Raw genomic sequence first — 14,823 nt, 5'->3', positions numbered from 1 at the left:
AATCCAGTTTAGTTTCACTGAAGTCAAAGAAGTTAGTCTATATTTACACCAGCGGAACAAGGAGCAAAATTTGCCCATCAGTTTTGAGAATTTGCCCATCAGTTTTGGGAACAAAAACTGCATAAGAATTTAAAGATTTGGCTTGTGAAGAACAGCCTTCATCACTGGTAACTGTACGGGACATTACAACATTTAAAGGGGTTATTTTCCCATCAGTACACATGCACACAGTAACTCCCATATTCATATGAACGAGAATTACATATATGCATTAATTGGAGATTAGACCTTTCAAAGTGAAATACTGTTGAAGAGAAAGAAAAATCCTTAAGATACTTGTAGTCCTTTCCACATCCTTGTATTAGCAAAATATTACATGCACCAATTCTAGCAGATCTTACCGTCAACCCTACAAGCCAATCCAGCAGCATCAGAGTAGTACATTGCTCTACCATGTTTGAAATTCAAAATCAGCTCTTCACTCTGGGGCTGAGAATGTAGCAGAAGCTGTATGTTTAGCCACTAGGAGGCAGAGAGAGCCTCTGCGTCATTCTGTAGCAATCTCTATACTAATATGGGGAGTACTTGCATTCAGCTATCCTCTGCCAGAAGGGCAAGACAATCTCTGTAACATGAGAACCATAGCAGGGATGGGAACTGGGGTGAAGACACAAACGTGGCGAGCTTTGGGACTATAACAGGGACCAGGAGAATTCCCTATTTGGTGAGGGGGAGGACACTGTTATTTTAAACGTACAAAGTATTTTAAAACTTATACACACTACACTACATCTTTTATGAAGTCCTCATAAACACTCTTGCTGCCAATATCAATGAAAGTAATGTACTTTTGGTACATAAAGTTGCCTTACCCTAAGCACCCAGCTCCATTAAAACCAGCATAATTATCCTGTTATAATAAGGCAGGTATTTTAAAGAGGCTGTAGTGCGATTTTTTAATTGTACATTATGTAACCACCTCTAAAATATCAGACCTTCGAGTACTTTAAACGGCCGACTCTTTACCACATTATGATACTTAAATGATGCGTTCTAAAGCTCATTTCTAGTAAAACTGGAATAAATTATTTTTCCTTAATAACTGTTACCACAACTCCACCAAGTGAACAAGATTTGCAAGGCTTGATTTCAACATGGGAAGTATTAATCTAACATTTCTAATCCTACCACTTTTTCAACTAATAATCTTAAATCTTTACCATATATTTCCATATATAAACTTTAAACTTGTTTACATGCTAGTAACTCACAAAGATTGTTTTAAACAGGTTGATATTTTATAAGAATTTATTACTCATTGTGAGGGAAATTACAGCACAGGGCCTATTCTGAGGATTTAAGTCGTGCAAAAGACTTGAGCTGACCCTCTGGGAAAAGGTGAATTTCATCCAGTGAAAGTTGCAGAAATGGTCTTTTTCTAATGTATGTTATTATGCTGGTTACATAGAACCAATTCAGGATCTGATCCTGCAATCCCTGAGTCAACAGGGGTTTGACAAATGGAATGCTTGTAGGACTAGACTCTAAGACTGTGTGTTATAAACAAAAGTAAAGAAATTTTGCATATTTAGGCACCGGGACTCAAAAAAAATGGACCTTTAGCTTGATAACAAGAATATTCAGTTATAATATTAGGAATAAAAAAAACCCAAGATTTTTGAAAGGTCATTATAAACACACTCTCTCTCTCTCTAACAAATGGGTTTAGAAAGAAAATTCCTCCAGGGGTAAGTTATTTTGTAACTGCCTACTGCAGGGGCATTTTAAACCTTCCTCTGAAATATCTGAAAGTATGAGGGACAGCATGCTGAACTAGATGGACCATTGGTCCTATCCAGTCTGGTAATTCCAAGAATCTTTTGAAGTGCTAAGCACTTCTGAACATCAGACACTCCATAGGTTCCTAAAATTAGATTAGGTGTCTAACTTTAAGCACCCATGTTTGAACATTTATTACTATTTTTAAAATGTTCCATATTAAAGTGGCATCAAATTACAAAGTTAGTTAAAGCACATTCTGTGGATAATTTTCAAATGATAACCTGGATTTAGAGTATTATTAGAACTATATGTTTCTGGAAATTTTGGGGAGACATGTAATATGATGGTAGCATTGTGTACCACTGCTGTAGTTAAGGGATTGTTAGTATTAACAACATAAATTCCTTTGGAGAAGCTTATGAGTGAACTGGAAGAGTTCAGTTTGATCTGAAAGTTTATATAAATATTTCAGCAGAGGAAATGTTTTCTTATTATTGTTACTTTTAATAATTATAATATTTTTTAAAAGTCTGACCAGTTTTAGATTGGGAGGAGAATAGGCAAGGGGCAGTTTAAGAGTGTAATTTCAATGTGACTACAGAATTTCTAAATGTGTCAATGTAAAGGAGAATCTTGGTGCTATTTTATTACTTCTTGCATGTTACTTCTACATTTAAAAAGCTTGTGCAATATATGAATGATCAGGTTTACAGTCCCACCGTTACTCTTCTCCCCCTAAACCCAAGATAAGATGTGAGGAAGCAGCACACAGTAGATCTTAATCCCTTGCATGACTGCATATGATTAGGCATGAACTGGCCCTAAATAATTTCACCCTCGTATCTGCAGTATTCTACTTGTTCCCTACAGTAAGTAGTGGAAAATACCAAGGCAACACTATTTATCAAAGGAAAAATAGGCATATTTGTAAGGGTGATCACAGTAGCTACATCAAACCCTAAAGGTAACCAGTTCCTACACATTGGTACTAATAGACCTCACATGACAAACTAATACATCACCTGGGTTGATTCTGTGACACAAATACTAGAAGAAAGCAAGAAAGGTTAGGGACATTCCAGTCCTGAAAGAGTTTTCTTCTCCTCATTACTAGCAACTCTAATTACTTAGGAAAAAGAGAAATGAGATAAATCCTGCAGAGCCAGAAATGTGACCTGATTTCCATCCTCATTTAGAAACTGTTACTTTGCAAGATAAGCCTAAAGAGACACTGTCAGGTCAAAGTGCACTCACAGTTTCAGTTCTGGATGAAAAAAAAAAAACAAGCCAAGATTACAGGGGGCAGTTTGTGCTATAATTCAGGTATACAATGTTTTCATCATTTAAAACAGATATTTACTCCCAACTAAAGAGACAGAATTTGGAACTAGGAAGCCTTCTGGCCAAAGCCCAGGAATTGAAGTGTGCTTTAACTCCTGGTGATGCCACAGACTTCCTTTGTGACATCTGGCAAGTTACTTAAACTCAGTTTTCCCTTCTGTAAAATGAGGATGATAATACTTCCCCAGTGGGGCTACTTGTGGAGAAAAACATTCTTCCATGTGAAAAACGGAGACAGAATCTGAACTGTATGTTTGTAAAGTGCTTTGAGATCCTCAGATTTAAGATGCAATAGAAATGCAAAGTTTTATTACTGATTGCCAAAGAGCAATGGCTCTCAACCTTTCCAGACTACTGTACTCCTTTCAGGCATCAGATTTGTCTTGTGTACCCCCAAGTTTCAAAATCAGACATAAAAATACAAAATTGTCACAGCACACTATTAATGAAAAATTGTTTACTTTCTCATTTTTATCATATAATTATAAAATAAATAATTTAGAATATAAATATTATACTTACATTTCAATGTATATAGAGCAGTATAAACAAGTCATTGGCTGTATCAAATTTTAGTTTATACTGACTTCGCTAGTGCTTTCTATGTAGCCTGTTGTAAAACTAGGCAATCTAAATGAGTTGATGTATCCCCTGGAAAACTTCTGTGTACCCCCAGGAGTATGCATACCCCTGGTTGAGAACCACTGCCTATGAGTAAACATTAAGAACCAGAGAAAAACACACATCACAGACTGGATCCCCAATCATGTATGATGAGTTGTGTCATATTTGTATAAGAACATTCTTAGCATCATCACATACAAAGAATTACATAAACTCAACTTCTTGAGGCTGAAACCTTTTGACATGTAAACCTAAAAATATCACAACTTATACCACAGGCCAACATTAAAATTATTTCATCGCTGAGCTGCTTTGCCCATAGAAATTAGGTATTTTTTCTAACCAGTGTACATTTCTGAGGGTTTCTTTCTCCTGCACTTGCCATCTGATAACGCTATGCAGACAGAGACTATTCCCAAATGAGCAGATATCTCTTCCATCTCATCCCAATACTGGTACTCCTCAATTTTCTGGGAAGCAGCTAGTTTAGTATTTTCTTGGCAATAATGTGTCTCCCAAAACTGCACCATCATTTTCAGCTACACTGCCCTCTCAAGCCATTAAAATAAGTGGACTGCACATCCCCTAGCAGCTCTGACCTTTTACAGTCTCTGCCACCAAAAGCTTATAGGATTCTGCCACTTCCATCTGCATCTCCACCTGCCTTGTTTTCCCAGGCCAAAAGCAAGGATCAAATAGATGTGTTTGAAAACACATCCCAATTTCCTCTCCCTGCCACCTTTCACTTCAAACCACAAAGAAAGAATCCAGAATTCACTCCTCCAAAATATTTAAATCCAGGAAAATGTCAGGAAAAACCAACTTCAGCACCTTGGACAGGACATTTAACCCAACAATAAATAAATAAATAACAATTAAAAATCTGCAAATCGGCCCTGAAAAGGTTGAAACGGGACACAAGACTATTGGACACATCCGTGGACTTGTTTATTTTTAGTACTGATAAATCCTCTTTGGATCGCACCCAGTGTTTAGTCCACTAGATGCCCTGTCTTTCGGGAGAGTTACTCATTGCCAAAGTGGTGAGAGGAATTGCATTCCCGAGTTCTTAACACTCCTCTCCTCTCTTGGCTAACACCCCCTTCCCCCCCCGCCACCCCAACACCACCAAACTCAAAAGAAAAGGTTACGGTCAAGCACCACAAATCACCTTTATTCGATCTTTCGAAGCAAAACCAGACTTGTTGCTCTGTGCGTGTTTATGTGTTTTTAAAAGCTCAAATCCACCGCCTCCCACCCAAATCTCCAAGAAAAATCGGATTTATTCCCATTGCAGCTACATTTTGGTTGCACACATTTTGCTTTACTTCTCCTTTCCTTCTCTCAAACGGTGCCCCTCTCCCCCCCCCCCATATGTCACTCCCACCCTCACAGATGTCCCGATAAAACCATGATCACCAGGGGCAGGAGTCCTCCAGATCGCCCCATGCTTTTATTTTAATATTATCGTTAGTCAAGTGGAGATCTCAGTTCGGACCGGTATCTTCCAAACCTTTTTAAATATGAGTGTTTTGCAAACTGCTTGGGGGTGAAGGCTGCTACCACAATACACATGTGATATATCCTAGGTTATGTTTTGATAAATAAGATAAACACTACGTTTATTCTTATAAGAATACGATGTATACACACACAGTCACCGGCCCCTTAAATTCATACTTTTAAATCTAAATCACTGTTGGTTTTTCCCCCCTTCAAATTTGCTATTTAATTTCTGACCAGCTGGGCCCGACATCACATTATCGAAAACATTGTTCTGATTTTCTTTATCGGGATGGTGCTTTTCGATCTGGAAGTAAATACGACGATGACTGAATAAAAAGTCACCCCTCAGCGGCAAAGCGGCGGCTCTCACACCCCAGCACCAGCTCTGCTGATCCAACTTCTCTTTCTTCCCCGTCACACGCTAGTCTGCAGCCTAATCCTACGGCCCAGCCCTGAGCGGGCGAAGGGCAGAGGAGAGGGGTGGGCGGCAGGGGGTTCACGGTGTCTCCTAACTCTCATGTCGGAACCATTCACAACAAGGGAAGCGGGCCTCAGAGCAGGGAAGGATCAGCCCCCCCCCTCCCTTACAGCCTTCCCCTTCTCGGCCCCATCCAGAACAGGACTGTTTCTCCCCTAACAACGAACAAACCAAAAAGAGACACTTACTGGCTTTATTTTCTATTTCCTGCTACCCCAGCGTCCCAGCGTCACTGCATTGTATCCAGAGAGTGTGACTCCCAGTTCAGGAACTCCCCAGTGGTGGAAACTCCAGCTCATTGCGGCGGCTCTTTCCCCCTGGAGCGGTTCCTCCCCATCCCGGACGGCGCCCACTCCCGAGGCTGCATGATTTATTCGCGCCCTGCCAGCCTGTGTGGGAAAGTGCAGCTCCCAGCCCGTCCAGCCCAGGGGAGGCGTTAGCAGGCGCCGCCCCGCGCTCTCTGCCCGCTACCTGCTGGCGCCGGACTCCGGGAGCGCTTCCCCCAGCGCCAGCGCTACCGGACAGCGCCCCCTGCTGGCGACCGGCTGCTTCTCAGTGGGTAAATCAGCTCAGGGCAGCTGTGCGGGATGGTGGAGCGAGTGTTAGGAGAAGCGGGATAGGCGGCGAAGCCGTGACGGTTGGGGGAGCTGTGAGGGGGGAGGAGGGAATGGAGGGGGAGCTGTGAGGGGGGAGGAGGGAATGGAGGGGGAGCTGTGAGGGAAAGGTGGGACGGGGAGGAGGGAATGGAGGGGGAGCTGTGAGGGAAAGGTGGGACGGGGGAGGAGGGAATGGAGGGGGAGCTGTGAGGGGGGAGGAGGGAATGGAGGGGGAGCTGTGAGGGGGGAGGAGGGAATGGAGGGGGAGCTGTGAGGGGGGAGGAGGGAATGGAGGGGGAGCTGTGAGGGAAAGGTGGGACGGGGGAGGAGGGAATGGAGGGGGAGCTGTGAGGGAAAGGTGGGACGGGGAGGAGGGAATGGAGGGGGAGCTGTGAGGGAAAGGTGGGACGGGGAGGAGGGAATGGAGGGGGAGCTATGAGGGGGAAGATGGGACGGGGAGGAGGGAATGGAGGGGGAGCTGTGGGGAGGAGGATGGAATGGAGGGGGAGCCGTGAGGGAAAGGTGGGACGGGGGAGGAGGGAATGGAGGGGGAGCTGTGAGGGAAAGGTGGGACGGGGAGGAGGGAATGGAGGGGGAGCTGTGAGGGAAAGGTGGGACGGGGAGGAGGGAATGGAGGGGGAGCTATGAGGGGGAAGATGGGACGGGGGAGGAGGGAATGGAGGGGGAGCTGTGGGGAGGAGGATGGAATGGAGGGGGAGCAGCTGTGGGACGGGGAGGAGGGAATGGTGGGGAGCTGTGAGAGGGAAGGTGGGAGGAGGGAATGGAGGGGGAGCTGCGAGAGGGAAGGTGGGAGGAGGGAATGGAGGGGGAGCCGTGAGGGAAAGGTGGGACGGGGGAGGAGGGAATGGAGGGGGAGCTGTGAGGGAAAGGTGGGACGGGGAGGGGGGAATGGAGGAGGAGCTGTTGGGGGGAGGAGGGAATGGAGGGGGAGCTGTGAGGGGGGAGGAGGGAATGGAGGGGGAGCTGTGAGGGGGGAGGAGGGAATGGAGGGGGAGCTGTGAGGGAAAGGTGGGACGGGGGAGGAGGGAATGGAGGGGGAGCTGTGAGGGAAAGGTGGGACGGGGAGGAGGGAATGGAGGGGGAGCTGTGAGGGAAAGGTGGGACGGGGAGGAGGGAATGGAGGGGGAGCTATGAGGGGGAAGATGGGACGGGGGAGGAGGGAATGGAGGGGGAGCTGTGGGGGGGAGGATGGAATGGAGGGGGAGCTATGAGGGAAAGGTGGGATGGGGAGGAGGGAATGGAGGGGAAGATGGGACGGGGGAGGAGGGAATGGTGGAGCCAGTGTGATTGGGATGAGGGAGTGGAGAGAATGGTGGAACAGCTACGAGGGGGAAGATGGAAGGGAGGGAGAGAAGTGAATGGTGGAGCAGCTGTTAGATGGGAGATGGGGATGGGAGGAGGAATGAATGGTGGAGCTGTTGTAAGGTGGAAGGGGGACAGAGAAAGAAGTTAATGATGGATCTGATCTGAGGGGAAAGATGGGACGGTGGAGAGGAGGGAATAGTGGAGCAGATATAATAGTGAATGTGGAATGGAATAAAGGAGTGAATGGTGGAGCAGCTGTGATGGGAAATATGGGATGGGGAGAAGAATGAGGTATACAGGACCTTGACGAGGAAGATGGGATGGAGAAGAGGAGTGAATGATGGCGTAGCTGTGAGGGGAAGGATGGGAGGTGGAGACGAATGTGGGGTGGAGCAGCTTTGATGGGGAAGGTGAGATGGAGAAGAGGAGGGAATAATTGTTCAGGTATGAGAGAGAAGATGAGAGAGGAGAGGAGTGTCCCTTCTGACCTTAAAGTCTATGAGTCTATGAGGAGTGAACGGTGGAGCAGCTGTGAGGGGGAAGATGTGACGAGGCAGAGGACTGAATGATGGAGTAGATGTGATGGGGAAGATGGGGTGTTGGAGAGGAGGGAATGGTGAAGGGGCTGTAAGGGGGAAGGAGGATAGGAGAAGAAGAAATGGTGGATCAGCTGTGAGGAGGATGGTGGGATGGAGGAGAGGAGTGAATGCTGGGGCCGTTGTGAGGTGGGACGATGGGAGGGGGAGAGAAGTGAATGGTGGAGCAGCTGTGAGGGGGAAGATGGAATGGAGGACAGCTGTGAATTGTGGAGCAGCTGTGAGGGGAAAATGGGATTGGAAGAGGAATGAATGGTGGGGCAGCTGTGACTGTAGTTGGGATGAAGGAGAGGAGGGAATGGTGGAGGTGCTGTGAGGAGGAGGATGGGATGGGAGAGAGGACAGAGTGGTGAAGCAACTGTGAGAGTGAAGGTGAGATTGAGGAGAGGAGTGAATTGTGGAGCAGCTGTGAGAAGGAAGGTAGGACATGAAAGAGAGAAGTGAGTGGTGGAGCAATTTTGATAGGGAATATGGAACCGTGAGTGGAGTGAAATGTGTAGCTGCTGTGAGCTGGAAGACAGGACGGGAGAGAGAAGTGAATGGTGGAGACACTGTAAGCGGGATGGTGGCAACCGGGAGAGGAGTGCATGGTGAAGCAGTTGTGAGGGGGAAGATGGGATGGAGAAGAGGAGGGAATGATGGATCAGCTGTGAGAGGGAAGGCGGGATGGAGGAGAGGAGTGAATAGTGGAGCAGCTATGAGAAGGAAGATCGGATGTCAAATAGAGAAGTGAGTGTTGGAGCAGCTTTGAGGGGGAATATGGAACCGGGGTGGAGTGAAATGTGTAGAAGCTGTGAGCGGGAAGATGGGAAGAGAGAGAGGAGAGAATGGTGGAGCAACTGTGAGGAGGAAGGTGGGACAGAGGAGAGAGATGAATTGTGGAGCAGCTGTGAGGGGGGACGATGGGATGGAGGAGAAGATTTAATGGTGGAGTATCTGTGAGGGGGAAAATGGGATGGTGAGTGGAGTGAAATTTGCAGCACCTGTGAGCGGGGAGATGGGACCGGAGAGAGGAGAGAATTGTGTAGCAGCTGAGAAGGGTAAGGTGGTATGAAGGATAGGAGGTACTGTTGGAGCAACTGTGCGGGAAGAGGTAGGAAGTGAAGGAGAGGAGTGAATGATGGAGCAGCTGTGAATGGGAAGATGGGAGGGGAAGAGGAGTGAGTTGTTGAGCAGCTGCGCGGGGGGAATATTGGAAGGGCAGAAGAGTGAATTGTGGGTCAGCTGTGAGCAGGATGGAGGAATGAGGGAGAGGACTGCATGGTGGAGGAGCTGTGACGGGGAAGATGGGATGGAGGAGAGGAGTGAATGGCGGAGCAGCTCTGAAGGGGAAGATGATAAGGTATGAGAGAATTAAATAGTGGAGCAGGTTGGAGCAGGAAGACAGGATGGAGGTGAGGAGGGAATGGTGGACCAGGTGTGAGTGGGAAGATGGGATGGAGGATAGGAATGAATGGTGGAGGAGCTCTGAGGGGGAAGATGGGACAGGGAGAGGAGGGAATGGTGCAGCATATGGGAAGGGATAGGTGGGATAAAGGAGAGGAGAGAATGGTGGAGCAGCTGTGAGGGGGAAGTGGGGATGGGGGAGAGAAATGAATTGTTGTGCTGCTTTAAGCAGGAAGATGGGTTTGAGGGGAGAGGAGGAATTTGATTGGAACACATGGGGAGTGATCAACCTGGTAGAGGGGAGAGGATTGGGTTGGTCACAGAGACTTGGAATGTCAGCGGGCAGTGGACACTCTTATTTTAGAATAAGAGTGGCTTTTTGCAGCTTAGCTTAACCCACTTCCAAAGCAACAGAAAGATCAATCAGAAAAAGGCCAGTCTTGTACAGGAACAAGAGCAACCACACAGGGAGATATACTTTACTGGTACAGCTAAAGCCATTTAAATTCTCACCATCTATTATAGTGGTATAACTTTCCCATACAGACAAGCCCTGACTGAAAGTCAATGGAATTTAGGCTCCTAAGTATCTAACTCTCCTCTGAAAATGGGATTTAGATGCTTCTAAAGATTTTATCCCATGTTCACGAGGAACCATGATAAGGCGTCAGGCCAGGCCAGGAAGGGTTATTGTTCTTTCCTACAGAAGAGGGGAATGACAACATATAGCACTTTTCATAGACTGCAAAGCACTTTACAATGGAAGGATCGTTATGCCCTTATTACAGATGGGAAACTAAGGAACAAGGAAGTTAAGTGACTTGCCCAACGTCACCAAGCAGGCCAGTGGCAGAGCGGGGAATGGAAACCAGGTCTCCTGAATCTCAGTCTAGTACTCTAGCCACTAGGCATCACTGCCTTGGCTAATATCCTGCTTTGGTCTAAGATGTAGCACTGTTATGCTGATGCTGGCTTTTTGATCATTTTGATATGTATTTGTGCTGAAAATTACATATGTGCATTTGAGATTCGTATTGCTTTGATACATATTTATTGATGCTTTAACAAAACAGACTGCCTCTGGAAGCCTGCTTCCTATTTTACCCCATCCCAGGTCTTATCCCCCAACTCTCACTTACCCAACTATCTGCTCTTCCATCAGGCTACCAATGCTGCCTCCAGTTCCTGCTCCAAATGAATGTCTCTCCTGGAAACTGCTCAACTCCTATTCCTCAGTCTTTTTGCTCCCCCTCTGCAATCTCCACAAGATCCCTCCTTCTCAATGACAATCACATGGGATCTCAGGTGAGACTCCATCTTAGTGGAAACTCATTCAGGATCATACATGAAAAATTATTGCTAAAAATAATGTCAATGGCATGTATACATTGCAGTTAAAATGTTTTCCCAAGATGATGCACTTATACAGTTTTACATGCATTTTCTAACATGATGAAGCAAATAAGGATAGACCTAACAACCTTAGTCAATGGGAAATGCTGGATTCTGGGTGTAGCAAGTTGCGATGCTAAATTTAAGGAGGTTTGCGGACTAACATTTTACATGCACGCACTAACTTCATCCCCCCAGCAATGACTTGATTGTCCCTCTCTTTTATTTGCCTTCAGGGTGAATCTGATTCCTTATACCAGAGCAAGGCTTTTTTGAGCTGCACTGCTATAAATGTTAAATTCATCTATCATTTTTCCTGTGAAAGCAAAAAATATGTTGCGTTACAATACCTCAGGTGAAATGCTGGGAGCAAGTGCAAAAGGACTTATCTTCGATTCATTTTTCTTTAAAAATTGGGAAATTACCCTCATCCCACCAAAATAATATTATTTGTTTATTTTTTATAATGAAATGCGCTCTTTTGTTCCAATTAACCCAAATAGATAGGAAACACTAAAGTCAAATATTTACTTATTTTACTTGTAAATAGCCAAGATGAATAAAATGTGCAAGGGAAACACAAAAATGGAAATGATTTGCCCAGGACTACAGAGTAGGTCAGTGGTGGAGCTGAGAACAGAACCACGTCTCCCAAATCCAGGGTCCCGTCCCATAAATTAACTTCTCTGTGTTTCATAAACTTTCCCTATAAAAAGTTACATGCTATTTGAGTGTGTCTTCCCTTCTGAATATTACTTCAGCACATACATAATATTCAGTAATAAAACTGTTAATGAAAGAAGATAACTGAAGGCAGTTACTTAGACTGTAAGCTCTTCTTACAGGGACAGAGACAAGCTTTTTGTTCTATGTTTGTACAATGCCCAACACAATGGGGTCTGGTCCATGACAATGTCACGTAGGCACTACAACAACACAAACAAATAAATAATAAAACATATTAACTGAAACCACTTAAAAAGTGGAAAAGTCAGATAAATAAAATAGGGCCACCTGTTTTATTTTATCTAATTTAAAAATTAGATAAAATAAAAAGACATTTTCTGCCACCCTAAACATTTTTTTAAGGGAAATATGGTGGCAGGTTTTGGACATGTTAACATGTTCAAAACAAGCAGCTGATATAAGCAAAATGTGTATGTTTAAGGGAGCCAATCTATCAGTTGTTGTCTACCTTCCACCCCACACCCCACACCCACACCAGGTGCTGCAAATAAGCCAGTTTTATTCTGTTGAAAATTTAGAATTTTTTTTTCTAAATTTCAAACAAATATTTCTTAAAGGAAAACCTGAAATCCAAAAATTGAAAAATATTTGGCTTTTGAAAAACATTTGGAGTTTTAGAAAATGTTTCTGGATTTAAAAAATGGACTTTGGTTTCTGATTTTCCAATGAAAAACTGGAAAACTCTTAAAAAATGAACATGTTCTTCACTTTTTTGTCTTTGACAAAAATATTTTCTTCAAAATTAATTTTTGATGAAAAATGGTCAGATAGCTCTAACCAGGGCCGGCTCCAGGCACCAGTGGAGTAAGCATGTGCCTGGGGCTGCCCATGCTAAGGGGCAGCAGTCTGTCCATTTCTGGGGTGGCAGAATCTGGGTGGCTTTTTTTTTTTTTCTCCTGCTTCGGCAGTTCGGGTGGCAGCAGTCTGAGCATTTGTTTTTGTTTTTGTTTTTTTTGCTTGGGGTGGCAAAAATGATAGAGCTGGCCCTGGCTCTAAAAGGCAAACACAGACTGATCATTCATATAGATTATGAATCACTACCCAATGAATGGAAGATAGCTAATGTAACGCCAATATTTAAAAAGAGCTCTAGAGGTGTTCCCGGCAATTACAGACCGGTAAGTCTAATGTCAGTACCAGGCAAATTAGTTGAAACAATAGTAAAGAATAAAATTGTCAGACACATAGAAGAACATAAATTGTTGGGCAAAAGTCAACATGATTTCTGTAAAGGGAAATCATGTCTTACTAATCTATTAGAGTTCTTTGAAGGGGTCAACAAACATGCACATTGGAAAAAATAACCCCAACTATACATACATACATTAGCCCACATACAATATGATGGGGGCTAATTTAGCTACAACTAATCAGGAAAGAGATCTTGGAGTCATTGTGGATAGTTCTCTGAAGATGTCCACGCAGTGTGCAATGGCAGTCAAAAAAGCAAACAGGATTTTAGGAATCATTTAAAAAGGGATAGAGAATAAGAAGGAGAATATCTTATTGCCCTTATAGAAATCCATGGTACGCAGACATCTTGAATATTGCATACAGATGTGCTCTCCTCATCTCAAAAAAGATATACTGGCATTAGAAAAAGTTCGGAAAAAGGCAGCTAAAATTATTAGGGTTTGGAACGGGTCTCAGATGAAGAGAGATTAAAGAGGTTAGGACTTTTCAGCTTGGAAAAGAGAAGACTAAGGGAGGGTATGATAGAGGTATATAAAATCATGAGTGGTGTGGAGAAAGTGAATAAGGAAATGTTATTTACTTGTTCCTATAATATAAGAACTAGGGGCCACCAAATGAAATCAATGGGCAGCAGGTTTAAAACAAATAAAAGGAAGTTCTTCTTCACACAGCGCACAGTCAACATGTGGAACTCCTTGCCTGAGGAGGTTGTGAAGGCTAGGACTATAACAGGGTTTAAAAGAGAACTAGATAAATTCATGGAGGTTAAGTCCATTAATGGCTATTAGCCAGGATGGGTAAGGAACGATGTCCCCAGCCTCTGTCACAGGGTGGAGATGGATGGCAGGAGAGAGATCACTTAATCATTACCTGTTAGGTTGACTCCCACCTGGCATAGGCCACTGTCGGTAGACAGGATACTGGACTGGATGGATATTTGATCTGACTCAGTATGGCCGTTCTTATGTTCATTAGTTACTCAATGAAGCACAACACATAACTTACTTTTTATTTGTGAGCTTAAGTCACAAAGTTCCACATGAAGTTTGCTGTCACATCAAAACAGAAACTGTTTAAGAATCTTCCTCTAGTACAGGGGTAGGCATGCCAAAGGCAGCATGTGAGCCTATTTTAGTGGCACTCACACTGCCCAGGTCCTGGCCACCGGTCTGGGGGGCTCTGCATTTTAATTTAATTTTAAATGAAGCTTAATTTTTTTAAAACCTTATTTACTTTACATACAACAATAGTTTGGTTATATATTATAGACTTATAGAAAAAGACCTTCTAAAAACGTTAAAATGTATGATGGCATGCAAAACCTTAAATTAGATTGAATAAATGAAGACTCGGCACACCGCTTCTGAAAGGTTGCCAACCCCTGCTCCAATAGTAGGTGTGATGCAATAATTATGAAAAATTCTGTGCCAAGCCAACATCTCCCTCTACTGGCTAAAGAAAATATTGTTTCTTGTGGCAGCAATTACCTTTAAAACAAAGATGAACTGTAAAGAAACAAAGGAGTGGGCATGTTTCTTTGAGCCAGAGTATGTCCTGCAGGTAAACAATAGGAGCAGCCCAAAGAGCAGAACTACACAGAATTTTAAACTGAGCTATTACTTTTGAGTTGCCAACAAAGCAGACCCCAAGAAGAAGTCAATTTTAGATACTAATGCCCCAATCCTGCAAATATTTATGTATGTTTAACTTTGCTTGCTCTGAGTAGTCTAAGTGATTTTAGTGAAACTACTCAGAATGCAAAACTTTGAGTATGTGAGTAAATCTTTGAAGTATGAGGTCCTAACTCCAGGCCTGTGTGCTCTGTTGTGGATGAGGGTGGGACTCAGCCTGTTCA

The 14,823-nt window shown here is 44.1% G+C and overlaps 1 protein-coding gene across 4 annotated transcripts in view; it reads right to left on the bottom strand.

Annotated features, from left to right (window-relative positions):
• The window catches only part of LOC115645407 (sodium channel protein type 5 subunit alpha-like), a 382,036-nt gene extending 375,984 nt beyond the window's left edge, over positions 1–6,052 (bottom strand). For all 4 annotated transcript variants that reach the window (XM_030550011.1, XM_030550007.1, XM_030550010.1 and 1 more), the window contains exon 1: positions 5,920–6,052. The gene's annotated coding sequence lies outside the window, so the exon portion shown is untranslated. The remainder of the gene's footprint in view (positions 1–5,919) is intronic.
• Between the last annotated feature and the right edge of the window lie 8,771 nt (positions 6,053–14,823).

This window comes from Gopherus evgoodei, chromosome 2, assembly GCF_007399415.2.
Source record: "Gopherus evgoodei ecotype Sinaloan lineage chromosome 2, rGopEvg1_v1.p, whole genome shotgun sequence".
In the NCBI taxonomy this organism is placed as follows: Eukaryota; Metazoa; Chordata; order Testudines; family Testudinidae; genus Gopherus; species Gopherus evgoodei.
Note: the sequence above shows the minus strand (reverse complement) of the source record. Positions and strands in the feature narration are given on the sequence as shown.